The following is a 15,063-nucleotide window of genomic DNA, read 5'->3' as shown; positions in this document are numbered from 1 at the left end:
TGTGAATGGTTACTTCTGCTACAAAAGTATTAAGTACCACCCATGGTCAGCTGATATATCAGTTTCTCTATTTGTAACACAAGACTGTCACCTGAGTGAGGAAATGTAAAAACATACCTTTTAAAAAATGTATTATAAAGCATTTTTACAAAACTGTACTGAAGAAACAGAAGAAAACATTAATCCAGTATTCACTTACAACTTCCGACAGCATGAACTGAACAATGACATTAACAAAGAAAAGCCTTAGTATCTGGCCAGTTAGTTAATACCATGCGCTCTGTTCACCAAATGAGGCTTTGAGAAAAGAGGATTTCATCCAAAAAACCCCAAACCCTATATAATAACGATATGCAATAAGAACCCAATTTAAGAAGAAAAAAAAAATTAATTCCAGTATTTCTTGAGTTCAGAGACCTTCAAGTCTGCAATTTTAACATTCATTTAAGCAGGATTTTACATACTGAGTAGGCAGAAGTTTTGTTTGTTTTTAATGTAAAAAAAAAAAAAAAAAAAAAGTTTAAATGCTCTATAAAAACTGCCCTACATCCCTCTCAGTTTATGACCTGAAAATGAAATGAGACAAGCTTATGGCATGGCAATACAAAGACTAAGCATCAGGAAGAAAAAAAAAAAAAAAAAAAAAAAAAAAAAAGAGCTAATCCAAAACTGCTTTTCAATTTTAAATTGCTCATTTCTGGTTAAGGACAATGGAAATGAAGAGACAGATTGAAAACCAGAGACGAAAAAGAATGAGAAACATACAGTAGAAAACCATTAAGAATACTGAAGGTAGGATAAGGAAGTATTCTCGGAACTGGGAAACAAAAAAGGCTACTTAAAATGTTCTGCATTTATCTAAAACCCTGTCTTTAGATCAAAATTAAGTTCCCAGCATCACACGCATATACTAACACTTGCAGTCCCTTCATCACACTTGATGAAACACAGCTCTCTTCTGCAGGTTTACACACTAACACAATGCAAAATTTGTTGCACTCAGTGATAAACTTTTAATGGCTACCATTTCAAATCATATTTGATATTCAAAAAATGTAATGGAAATATTACAAAATTAATACAAAATATGACCACCTCAATAGTGTTGCACAGATTTTTCCACTACCACCGCACACATTTGACACCAGGCAAAAACTGAAATTAGCACCTCATCCATACGTATAAGCTCAAGGTATCATTATAAGTCCTATTTTACTCAAGGGACATATTCAAATTAGTAATTTAGCTACCTGTGATTCTGATCTGGTGCAAATTTTATTTTGTAAACTTTACTGTGGCTACAGAAGTCAGCCTGTTAACACGACACAAAGCTCTGAGGAATTGATGAGGTTTCTAGCGTACAACAAGAACTTGCTTTGGAACCCACTTTAACACTAGCTTTTGATCTTGTCCCAAGATAGCACAAGCACTCCACACAGGTGGGCTGTCACTTAAGACACAATAAAACCAAATGTCTCTTCAAAAAACAAACTCCCTGAAAATTCCACAACCCAAATCAAGGGGGAAAAAAAAAGTCAAGGGAGAAGAGTAGTAGCTATATTCAGAAGCAAGAAACAACACTAAAGGGAACTTTGTTTTGTTAAACAAGTCAAAACTAGATACATTTTCTTAGGTTTGCACTATATAGCAAGAGGGCAACCTAGTAGGCAAGACCACCATTCACATCTTTTTCTGTTTTATCATTAGCATTTAACACTGGCAAGTGGATTACTTTAAACTCTCTTAATGCATATAAATGAAAGAAGCTTACCTTCTAAGTGGAATCTGTCACTCTTTTACATTTTTATACACTGTTTCTTTTCCAGTAAAAACAGTAACAGATTAAGTGTCACTACAATTATTAGTGACTAAGAGTTTTCATAGCAAACATGTTCACAACTAAAATATTCATATCCATAAGGATCAAAACATACCCACACAGTTTTGTACAGTACCATAGCAAGGGCAATACTAGAGGGATGTGAGCTCATTCTGACCATGCATTATTCAATGAAAAAACTACCCATCAATTTTATAAACTGCAATTCAAAAAGACAGAAACCTAAGAAATCTGACATTAAATTTCACAGTTTTACTTGATGGGGGGAAAGGTACACCATCTCTCTTAAAATCTAAGACTTTTGATAAATAAGAGTTACATGGGAAGTGCAAGATAACCACCTTAAGTTCACAAAATTAACAGGACAATTAAGTTTTTAAAGAAGTATGTACTGCCTATTTGTACAAAAATAAATAGGAAATTCATTTCACAAGACTTCCCTCCCCTGAACCTAATGATGCCAACAGATTCCTTAGGCAGCCCTGCTCAAGTACGGTCAAGACCTAGCAATGAAACACCAACCACCCCCAAGGCCTCCTTTACACTAACACTCTTCTTCGACCAGGGCACAAGTGCACCATGGATAGCTGTGGTGAGGAAACTTTGGGATACACTCTTAGAAGAGGACAAGGCACATAAAGGCTGAAATATGCATGTGAGTTGTTGTTCTTGTGTTCACCTCCCTGGTTTACTACTCTATAAAAAGAGGAAACACCACCAAACAAAACAGAAGAACGTATTTACTATAAAAACATTTTATTTCTGCTAAACAAAAGCAGTATGAACTCAGAGCCTAGGTCAGGGCTGACACACTGGGCACAGAACTAACTTTGCTTGGCCTGCACAAGCTCTTCCTCTCCCAAACATCTCCCCAACCCCAGCCCTTGCCCTCCTGCCACTTGCCTCTCCCTGCAGCACTGGCAGCACTGGACTGTCCCACGCAGTCCTCCGCGTTTCTGTGCAGAGCGGAACACAGCCCTGGGAAGTCCCTAAGTGCCAAGCAGACCACAGCGAGTCCTTCCTGTCCTCCACAGCCAGCTACATCCCAGGGTTCTTCAGAGAGCCCCGAACCGAGACACAGCACTGGCAAAGCCTCAACCCCCTGCTAGGCAAAGCTAAATGTAATGGAGTGTTGGAGGACTTGCTCCTTCCCCTCGCAGGTGTACAGGTTGCTTCCCGGGAACAGGAGAAAAAGACCATCACCCTTTCACTAGGATAAGGGGATGGTACCTGCGGCCGCTAGAAAGGGAGGTGCAGTCTTTTGTGGTTTTCCCCCCAGCCTATGACCTAGACCAAGAGGGTTTCTTAAGGTCCCCTGCCAAAGGGAGAAAGAACAAGATGATGTTCCTTAAAGCAGGCTGTCACATACTGTCTCTGTCCATGCTCTCACTGAGCAATCCTGGTCCAATCTAGAAACAGAAGCTATCCATGTAGAAACGGCCTAAATATAAGCTTTCCTCCCATAATATTAGCAAATGCTTTTTGGCCTCAGGAAGGAAAATGTTCACCCATACTTTGCCAAGAGCAATCCTCAAACTGAAGTGTGGGCCACTGGTGTTCACAGAATCATAACAAATACTAAGCTTTGCAAGTTTAACAGTTTTTTGTGATGACATCTGTAGTTCACAAGTTAAGCTAAGGGCTGACAGCATCTCCCTGGCCCCATAATTCTGGATAACCAAGTTAGAGGCTGCAAAGAAACCGAACCATTTAAATTGCTCAGACAAAGCAATCATTACAAGCATCTACAACATCTCATTTACTACCGAAAGTGGTTGCTACTGAAGAGACTGCACATATGTTTATTTTTATAAGTGTGTATTTCTTCAGACTTCAAAATCCCCTGAATTTGCTCTTTATTGAGCTACAAGATCCCTCATGGAAAAAGAAGGGCTTTAAAACCAAACCAAAAAAATTGAATACTTAAGGATGAAGCACTTAAGATGTTAGTAAACAACACTATAGGAACTTAAGTTTTATAAGAACAGTAATAGGAAGAAGCAATAGATGCATCCTTCTCTGTTACGACCTCTAATTTTTAGGCTCACGACTTTTGACCCTGTAACTCTGAATGGCTCTCTTTGCATAAACAAACACCTTTTTCAAGAAGAAATGAAAAATGAGAAAGTCATTACACTATTAAAGCTAAAATTCATGATACACGCAATTTCTATCCCTTAATTACATATTTTAAGTTTGTTCCATACAGGTGTCACATGATCAGAGAGACAAAATGCATTCTATCATTTAATTTAACAGTAAGTCATTTACAGGCTGAATTCAATTCATTATTTCAAAATAAGAAAACAGTGCAAAACACATGAGAACACTAAAGAGAGCAAAGCATTGGTAAGACTACAGCAACAGGCATAAAACAGCTAAGAGCATAGTGTAATTTGACCACAAGTGTCATTTAAAACACTGAAAAAAAAGTAGGTTGATTTTTGAGCATTTCTCAAGTTTGCCATCAAAGCTGCATTAATATGATTAATATCTCCTTTTCACATCTATACAGACTTGCAGAATTATAATCATTGCAGTAAAGAGCCAGATTACGTGAGAAGTCTATGAGAAAGCATTGCATATGAAGCACACATACCTGTAAGGACGAATCCTTTGCGCTTCAAATTATGGAAACAAATGTCTAATTGCTGTATAATATTTTTAAATTGTTGGTTCCCTTAGATATGCCAAAATACTACAGTAAATGTTTTGTGGATGACAGAAGTGACTTACCCAACTGTATAAATAAGATATGTCAAATTCCTAAAACACAAGTTAACTATTTGTCCATACTGACACAGAAAACATTTCATAGATGAAAATACCTACAATCAAAAATTAGGTAGGATGCATTTGTATGCTGCTTCATAACAGTGGGGATGAAGCCTCTAGGTGCTAACAATACAAGAAGTGTTACATAAGACTATATACCTATTTTTAGAAGCACATTACAAAATTAAGTACTGCACTGGAATCTGTTGCAGAGCTATGGACAGTTACATCAATGTGCACACAGAACAACTGCTCAATTGAAGGAAAATATTAGATTAGATTAAGATTAGGATTCTCTCCTGCCCATCCTAAAAAAAACCCCAAAAAACAAACAAAAAAAAAACACTGAGCCTTTCAAGAAAAGAATGTTGACTGGGGTTCATCAAACAACATCACTAATAACAACACACTTACACATCACTTTCCATGAGTAGCAAAATTAATAAGAACTGGTTTTCCACAGATCTACTCTTCTGTTGCTTAATAGCCCCCCAACACCATGATAACCCTCAACTTCCCTCTTTTCCACGTCTCTTCAGGACATGCACTGTCTCTTTTCCCTGCCCCAGGTAAACGACAGTAGTAGCGCAGACAGCCTGGAAGTCTGCATGTGCTGATGGGCTGCCTGACCAGCTGCCATCCTACGCAATATGTACTAGATCAGTTTTGACTACCTTTTTTCCAAGGGGGCACACTAATTTGGATTCATCTCCTCTACCTAGTCACAATTTTATGATGCTTGAAGGATTACAATTTGAGTTTTAATTCCTCTTTCAGATTTAAGTGTTCAAGCAAGTTAAAAGCAAGCAAACAAACAAACATGGAGGCGAGGGCAGAAACCAAAAAAAAATCAGAAATCTCATTTCCTGAGAAAAAATGAATCAAAACTTCCTGAGTGTTTGCTTTTTCACACAGTACTAGACACTGCATAATGAACCAAATACGCAATTTTAGAGCATATACTCTGTTTTTCCTTCACCATCCCTGATTTTCACCATTTCTCTTATTTTTAACCTACTTAAAAAAAAATTACAGCTAACTTCAAGATCATGCATCACATCGCTTTTCAGAACAATCTCACCTGAATTTATCAGCATTGCTTCCCCTGCTTCTTACAGATCTGAAACAACCCTTTAAGAGCTTTCTACTATCAACAGACTACTACCACTGTGTTTGTTTATTTGCAGCTTATGCTATTCCTCTGCAGGCTCTCTGCTAAGTACAGTATCAGTGTGACCTGTGGACTATGCTTAGTCTACTGAGGTCTAAAACATACCTCACAAAACACTTTTGTTTTAAAAACAAGAATCTACAGGTGCAGGTGTGAGCTGGCACAGGAGAGTCCAGCAGCACTGTGCCCTGGGATATACACACGCTGTTATAGAGGCACAGTGCAAGAGGACTGCTCTCAGTGAGTCAGTCATGTTTCCCAACTGGGCTTACATTTGGGCATCCCAGTTTTCAAGAGCTGTTCAGCTCTACTATAAAAATGGATTTAGTAGTGTGCTTAAGAAAGGAGGGTCCAAATTTTAATGTACAGTTTGGACCATAAAAGGACTGCCAGATGCTTTAAAAAAACAGGTCATTTAAACTGAAGTTACATCTTTTGGGGGAGATAAAAATGAAACACAGATTATGATCACAGCTAATATTAATAGTTTTAAATTCCTAATTAAATTGTTATAAAAATCCTACTTGCCATCAAACACATACTATGGGTAGTCACAATACCTACTCTTCTGAACTCTCCTCATTTCAGGCATTAATCTTTCAAAAACTATGTTTTATCCTGCCAAGTTATTCTGCATACTTGCTAGTTTATCCAAGATGGTCCACCATATATATGTTCATATAACTAAACTTTCACAGACTAGGAGAAAAAAATAAAAAATAAAAACATGCATTTATTGTGCAAAACGTACCATTCTGAAAGTGGCAAAAGTTTCCTAAGAAAAACTAACTCTTGCATCATGATAAGACAGGAACTGAATTTACTACAATTTTCACTATTAAATAAAAAGAGATGCTGACTTACTCTGGTGTATAATGCTAATCTTAATCAATTTGATTTTGAAGATTAAATTTACTAAAAATGTGCATCCACAGTACATAAATCAACAAATTATAATTTTAATTTAAGGTACCCTTCTACTTTATGATGATGCTTTTGGCATGTTGAAAAAGTAAAAAATACAGTAAAAATAAAAAAAGCAGTACAGTAAAAATAAAAAAAGTAAAAAAAGTATCACAAACAGTAATGGCATTGCAACAAATTGATCAGACAACTCATAATAATGAGTTTTTACTGCAAACACCCAAGCTTGTTTTACAGGTAGACACTATATTATACGATACTGTTAAAGTTCTAATTTGCTGATCATCTCTTTAGTCTCCCAAACGTTGATGCTGTGTAGAACTTGAAGATTATATATCTCAGGAGATTGTATATATCCAAATCTCTGCTTTCTCCATACCACAAAGCTCTTCTCTCATTGGAGGAGAGCTTCTCCTAAACACTCTTTTAGGCTGCTTAATCATCATGTAAAATAACTTACTTCACAACTACTTTCCTGCTTTACTTTTTTTAAAAAAATATAACAAGTGATTTTCACAAACTGCATTATTACAGAACGGGAAAACACAACAAGCATATACCACACTAAGGTATATAATAAGGCAACGGGACAACAGAAGCAAGGTTGGCACACCTTTTTTCCATTGTTAAAATTTTCTGTCAACAATTCTTCTACAAGATGAGTTTTCACAATCAGAACATTTAAAATATATTAAAAACAGATAGGAAGAATAATCACTCTATGTCAAACAATGCAAGGTTTGATTAAGATGTAAGGAGAAAAATATTGTTCCACTGAAGCCTGAAGAAAAGACTTGTTCATATAGACTGTATGACAAGTATACAGCCCACTGATACAAGCAACGATTATTTATCTTGTACCAGGATGGGCATCTTCATACAACCCTCAGACAGAAAAGATGATGGATGATATTACAGTATCTTATATCAGTATTACTGAGTCTTAGAAAAGTTGCTTGCAGAGAAGTTGCCTACAAATCTAAACATTAACTATTCATAATTTGAAATAGTTTTGGCTGTTTTAATGTAATTAGTCATACTGCTTCTTCTTGGTGCCTGGAAACCCTTTGCTATTGTTTTCAAATACACATATATTCATATTGTAATGAAAACGTTACAGAGGTACAGAAACATGTAAGGGTAAACACCACAACTGCCACCTGCTGAATTAGGTACTATTTTGGCTTTTTAAGCACTGCTTTCTCCAATCATACATGCTAAACAACTACCAGTACCTAGTTCTGCAGAACACTTGGACCACGCAAGTAAAGCACTGGAAAGTATTATCCTGAAATTACAGATTAGAACTGGGCTATAAATTGGTTAAACAACTTACCCAGAACAACACATCACTTCAGTAGAAATCTCAGAAAGACAGAAAACATTCTCTGACTCTCATGCTCATGTTCAATCCACTGAACTACTGCCTGCTCAGTAAGAGTTAATACAAGTAAGATTTTCCATTTACCTATCACAAATACAGCAGTGTTTTACACTGGTTTTCCTTTCAAATAAACCATACCTTTTTCACAAATAGCTTGACCTCAACCATAACACATTCGTCCGTTGTGGATTTTGAATACATAGAAACTTGAAGACAGAGCTTTGAAAACGCTTCAAAAAGTTTACTAAACTATTCCCTGTGACCAAAAAGAATCACAAGCAACACAGAATACAAGATAACTTAAAAACACCTCCAAAAGTAAAACAAGAGAAAACAACGCTTTACCTATTAATGAATTATTTCTGATCAATGACTCTTGCACTGTAACTTAACACAAAAACGAAGTGACTGAAAAGTCTCAATTATTATCAAGCTTTAACCTACTAGCATAATCTGACAGGAATCAGGCTAGAAATGAAAGCATCTTAGTGTGTTGTGAAATTAAACATACTAGGAGTGTAGAAAGAGTGGCCAGGCTGAGAGGAGGCCAAGTCAAGGAGAAAAACAACAACACCCTAAACAAAAAAAAAAAAATAAATAAAAGGCCACTTTTCTGTAACATTGCTGATAACCAAAGCTACCTCAAGACAAATCTATGTCGGGGGCTGAGGAGCTTAGTGACATTTTTGGTTGGACAGGCATAATTTCCATCCTGTTTTGGGAACTAGTACACAACCGATCAGAAGATGAGCTGGTAGGTGCTATCACAGTACCAGTAAAACTATCCAATTTTAGACAGAGTACCATAAATACCAGACAAATAAAACATAAACTGAAAGAAATCTGAAGTTTATATGGCATCTTTTTACTTTTGCCAAATAAACCCCTAAAGATTTTAAACTCCAGGCAGGAATTTCTTACCGATTAGCACAAACCATGTTCGCTATACAAACATCTTCTCTAAAAACAAAATAATTCCATAATGACTTTTAAGTAGCCTACTGTACAATAATTTCATTTCATACAACTACTTCAATGCTGTAATAAAGTTCAATAAAAATATACTTAGTCATCAACATACAGCCTCCATCCTGAAAATTCTCACACAAGAAATTGACAGTCCACATGTGAACAGGCACTTTAAAAAAAAATTAAAAAGTGAATAAATAAATAAAACAATGAATACCTACCAACTTTCAGCTGTTCATAAGTATCTACAAGAACCTGTGTCAGAAGATTAAATACAACACACTGAATACATGCGTTAAGTATGTCCAAAAAAAAAAAATTACCTTACTCAGGAAACAGCAACCAAAACAGGTAGTTTTGTATAAACTGTCTGAGAGTACAGTGTGTTTGAGACATCAGACAAAATGTCAAGCAAAAATATTATCAGATCTCTGTTGTGTAGAAAAAAGTTTACTTATTTATTTATTTATTCTTCAAAAGTCTAAGTGAGGCAAAGTTACCCCCCAATTTGAATTTCTTGGCTTTTGCCAAGAAGTACTGTAATTTCCATACATACTACATTAAAAGACTATTCTGTATCATTTAGAGATTAACCATCTAAATTCATGACAAAAAGAGGTTTTTTGATTTAATATGGTACTGTACTTCTATATGAACTGGCATGGAGCCTTTCTAAGCTAACATTTAGAAATACACATAACAAATATGAAAAGTATTTTGTCAACTTTTTTTTTTAAGAACACGTTCTTTGCAGTGCCTTTTAAAAAACTGCATTCAGGCATATTATAGCTTTATGAGCAGATACAACCTAAAAAAAAGTTAGAAATTTTGCGCTCAGAAGCCGCATTGCACTTTTTATACGACCTCATAACAAAACATAACAAGTTATTCAATGTTTCTCTAAAGTTTCTAGAACAGGCCACAAAATTATGTGCAAGAAATCTCTATTTTAACTAAACTATAGTGTATTTTTGGTTATATTCACTTCTTGAGTCAACAATAACAAGGATATGTGTGATATTTTTAAATAAACAGAGCTATGATCCAAGGTTGTTTTTAAACTATAATGAGGTTATAATCTTTCAACTTCAGAAAAGACAGGTCCTTGCTCCAATACAAAAAAAAATTAATAAATTTATAAAAAACACAGTAGAGGCTAAAAATGCAATGAAGTTTCTACTTTCAAACCTAATTTCTGTCTAGACAGAAATTCATTTAGAAATATGGCAAATGCAAACACTTTATCAGAGCTACCATTCAATTACAGGGATACACAACTTTAAGGGGCAGAGGTAAAGACTGAGACTTTTGGGTGTAAACAGCTAGTTATGGAACCAGCTTTTAGTGATAAACTTAGACATGTTCACTGCCCTATTTCTTCCAGAGTACCAAATCCCTAAAATTAGACTTGTTTAAAGAGAATTCAAATCAAATTTCGTAAGTTCTAGGATTTTTTTTTCCAGTTCTTACCCAGGACTTTCTCTTTCATTAGCTGTTACAACTGACACACTAGCTCCAATAACAATAACTACTTTGACAGCAACATTAACTTTCTAGAAGAGGTGTGTAGACAAGGTTTATCTACTAATACTCTCTTAGCTTTATCATCAGCTTCCTGAAAGTGAAACGGAAATACACTTGCAAGTCAAGTCACTCAGCTCATGAAGTATTCAAATTCCTTCCTAAGATCATGTCAGTTGAATTCTCAACATAAACAATAGTAGCAATAATAATTAAAAAAAAAAAAGCACTGGACACATACACAGTCTTTAAGATCACGAAACTGGATCTTGCAAGCTATGTTCTCTCGTAGCCCACAGTTAAAAGAGAACTTTAAGAACACCAACGTATACACATCAACTCCTCTAGGTCCAAGCAAAGATATTTTTGCAATGTAAACCTACATAATTATCTTGCTCTTGCAGGTCTATACATGTTCTAGGAGTTTGAAACATACCCAAGTTTCCAGAAATATGAAGAGTTTTTACTAACTGATGTGACAGTAGGTTTGATCACCTTAAACTGCCTCCCCAGAGCTGGAGTTCAGTCCAGTAGCCAGCCATCAGCGCCAGATGTTACTGCAGCATAGGCCAATGCAACTGTTTTCTTCACACACTCAAGTTGTACACACACACGTATAAATTTTATACACACACACACAGAGAGAGGAATTAAAAGGAGTTTGTATCTTTCCATCGAGATAAAATAGCACAAAGTTGGAAACAAGTCGTCGTTCCCCCCCCCCCCCCCCCCCGCAATAAAACAGCCTTGGGAGAAAGTAGAAGCTGCTGAGCCACAACCAACACAGGCAAGTTGTCATTTTGTCATACTACAAACCCCCCTGGAAACAAAGTTACCTGTAACGCGATTAAAAAAACATAAATTCCAAACCCGTGATATTTGTAAGCAAATCGGAGCTTCAGTCAGAGGCGCACACGCACACACACACGCGCCGGCGGTGGGAGCACCGCGCCCGGCGCCCCTCTCCCCCCGCGCCGCTCCGCGGAGGGCAGCGCGGCAGGGCCCCGCGCAGCGGCCTGCCCCGAGTCCGCGCTTCGCAGACGCCTCCGAGGGAAGCGCGGAGCCGCCGCCGCCGCCGCCGCCGCGGGGGGAGGGCCGAGGGCGCCGGCACACAGCAACAAAACAACCCTTCTGGAAGGAAACGCGGAAGGAGGGTCCCTGCCGGCCCCGCTCCTCGCCCGCCGCCTCCTCGGCCGCCGGCGGAGCAGGCCGCAAGGCCGCTCCGGCGAGCGGCGCCGCCCGGCAGCGCGGCCCGTGGGCGGCCGCAGCGCCGCGGCCGGAGGCACCGCAGCGCCGGGGCGGGCGCCGGCGGCCGCGGCTAGGCCCGGGCCGGGCCCAGGGGCTCGGCCGGCGGCCGGGAGCCGTGCCGGGCCGGGCGGCGGGGGCGGCGCGGCCCGGCGGTGCGCGGGGCCCGGGCGGCGGCGGCGGCGGGGGCTGCGGCACGGCGCGGCGGCGGCGGGCGCCGCGCGTCCCCCCCGCTCCCCCTCGGAGACAAAAGCAAACGGGAAGGCGGCGGGGCGGCCCCGGGGCGGGCGGCGGCGCGGGCGGCGGCGGCGGGGCGGGCGGCGGCGGCGGCGGCGCGGCGGGGCGGGCGGCGGCGCGGCGCGGGGGCGAGGGGCCGGCAGAAGCGGGCCGGACTCACCGCATGAATTTTCTTGTCCCGCGGATCCAAGATGGCTGAGTATCCAGCACGGAGGATGCTGGGGGAGCAACCTTTACCCTCTGACCCGTCCGCCGCCGCCGCCGCCGCCGCCGCCCGGCCTGGCAACCCGCGCGAGGGGCGGGCAGGGGCGGCGCGGCCCGGCCCCGCCGCGGGGGAGGAGGCTGAGGCGCCGCTCGGCGCTTCCCTCCGCCTCCCGCGGGGCGGCCCGCGCGGCGGGGCCCGGCGGGCGGGCGGGCAGGCCGCGGCGCCCCGCTGCGCTGCGCTGCGCTGGGCCGGGACGGGCCGGGACGGGACAGGGGGCGCGCGGGCCCCGGCCCCATTTTGTGAGGGGGGGACCGCGGCCGCCCCTCGCCCGGCCGGGCCCCCGCGGCCCCATCGCGGCCTCCCCCCCCCCCCCCCCCCGGAGGAAAAACTGTTAGCGGAGCTTCCGCGTTAAATTCACTACAAAACCGCTCTGAACTTGGAGGAGTCAAGCCCCGAAATGAACTTTCAGTACTTTATCAGGAATAGGGGGGGGGGGAGCCGGGGGGGGGGGGAATTTGTTCGTTTGTTTTTGTTTTTTCTTCAATAACTTCACAGGCACGTTTTCTTCCTCAGGCAGGTGTCTTCGTAATTGGTGTTTCCAAACGGAACTTTTTTATGTATATGTGTGTGTATATTTTTTATATATATATATATATATATAAAAAAAATATATACACACACACACGTGTCCTACATAGGCTCAGTAGGTTACGCAACACTGATACTTTACAGAAATGGTAATATCTGCAGTAATATGTCTGTCAACATAAGCAAGTTTCGATGCTGAAAGAGCAGTTTCTGCAAGCTCGGAAACTAGTTTCTGATGCCACCACCTTTTTGCTGAGCACGGTTACAGGGTGTCACGTCACTGAAATGAATACCCGTACGCTGCACCCAGGAATATACTGTATTTTGTTACCCTTATATTGGAACTTTTCCTTTGGATCTCAAATGCTCGTGCATTTGCTGTAATCCAACTGCTACAAAAGCCCCCAAGTGACATCCTGTTTCGAGTAGAATATCTGTGCGGTTCTGGAGTATTTTTGTTGCTCAGTCAAAAGAATCAAGTATTCTTTATACCACATTACAGGCATAAAGGCTGTGCTCTTAAATGAAAACAAGCATGAATCGTACTTTTACTAAGTTTTTCTTACTGTCTTGCTGACCGTTGTACATCCCTTTATAAATGTTTTACTCCATTATCTTTCGTTTTACACTTCAACAGAGTTTCAAAAGCTAAATTTTGTTATTTCCCCAAAGAAACAAGTCATTTAAGACTTACAATATCCAATACAATATGATGCAAGTAAACTAAACCTCTAATGTTTTCATTGCATCTCCATGGACTGATCTCTTTATTTATTACAAAATTACAGTTTACATGCAAATCAGTTTAACATTTATACAAGAAGAAGGCTGTATAGCTCAGCAGAGCCAGGGAATGAAAAAAGAAATAGGTTTTCATTGTCTTAACCTGGTAAGCCTAATACAATAGCCAAAGTAGCAATCACAACACTTGTAAACTGTGATTTAAATTCTGTTAATTAAAAAATCTAACTTGCCTTTCTCCCTAAAATTGTGTTTGGTTGTGGAACGTTTTTACTGTGACTACTAGGTGTGCATTTGACTTCCTCATTTGTTTTCTTAAAGAAAGTGAAAGTTGTTAGCATTTTAATGATTGAAAGTAACCTCTGAGGTTGATAAATAGACTGAGTTGTGATGAATGTAATGCATTCATACGTTTGCTACTTTTACTATTGGCTGAATACATTTTTCTACAATAGTGAGGCCTGTTTTGCTCATCTCTACCTGCATAATTGAAGAGGTGTTCTGAACTCATTTAATTAAATGGCTACTAAGCATGTGTGGACACTCCTAATCCATTCTGAACCTGAACCTTGTATATTCAGTTTGACTTCCTTGTGTAAATCTTTGCCTATAAACAGATATGCATTCGTTATTTTTAATCCCATTTAATTAAAGGCCACGCTTTTTTTTTCTTGGCTTATTTCACCAACTCACCTGATATGCATCAATTTTTCATCAGTGTAAGAATATCTGTTGCAAACTTTTGCATACAGCAGCACAGATGAAGGAACAATATATGATGGCAGCAGCTGCAGAAAACCTGTCTTTCTGCTGATCACATGTGCAGGCCCATGTAGTCAAGTATTTATGGGGTTCTGTTAAAGTCAAAAGTATAGTTTTCTACATGAAAGGTAAGGCCCTGGCCTTACTATGCGCGTTTTAAAGCTGTCATGAACTCATCTAGCCATTCGTATTTCTAACTGACTATTGCTTCTGCTGATACCCACTGAAGAAACTTGGGAAGATGGCAACAAAAGGGAGAGATGCACTCAGAATCCCCAAATCATAGAATCATAAAATCAGTAAGGTTGGAAGGGACCTCTGGAGATCATCTAGTCCAACCTCCCTGCTCAGCAGGGTCACCTAGAGCATGTTAGACAGGGTTGTGTCCAGGCGGGCCTTGAATGTCTCCAGAGAAGGAGACTCCACAACCTCTTTGGGCAACCTGTTGCTTTATTATGATGGCTGTGTGAGTTCACCGGCAATTCTGTGCAGTTTTTTTCTTAGTCCCCGCTCCAGAAAGCCTTTATACACTCTCTGGCTCCGTTCAAAGTAGCACTGAGAGATGTAGACTATACAGTCACAGAAATGGGAAGAAAACAAATTGCCCAGAGCATATACAAGGCACAGTTAGGGAGTTCTATCTACTTTGCCAAAAGCTAAAAAAGTTTTATTAGTAAGACCACCATCCTAGACCATGAGTG

The 15,063-nt window shown here is 40.2% G+C and overlaps 1 protein-coding gene across 2 annotated transcripts in view; it reads right to left on the bottom strand.

Moving 5' to 3' along the window:
* CNOT2 (CCR4-NOT transcription complex subunit 2) overlaps positions 1-12,323 on the bottom strand; it is a 94,757-nt gene extending 82,434 nt beyond the window's left edge. Inside the window, exon 1 of one of the 2 annotated variants that reach the window (XM_062584527.1) lies at positions 12,227-12,323. The gene's annotated coding sequence lies outside the window, so the exon portion shown is untranslated. The remainder of the gene's footprint in view (positions 1-12,226) is intronic. The other variant, XM_062584506.1, reaches the window with a different exon arrangement.
* Between the last annotated feature and the right edge of the window lie 2,740 nt (positions 12,324-15,063).

This window comes from Rhea pennata, chromosome 1 (assembly GCF_028389875.1).
Source record: "Rhea pennata isolate bPtePen1 chromosome 1, bPtePen1.pri, whole genome shotgun sequence".
Taxonomy (NCBI): Eukaryota; Metazoa; Chordata; class Aves; order Rheiformes; family Rheidae; genus Rhea; species Rhea pennata.
Note: the sequence above shows the minus strand (reverse complement) of the source record. Positions and strands in the feature narration are given on the sequence as shown.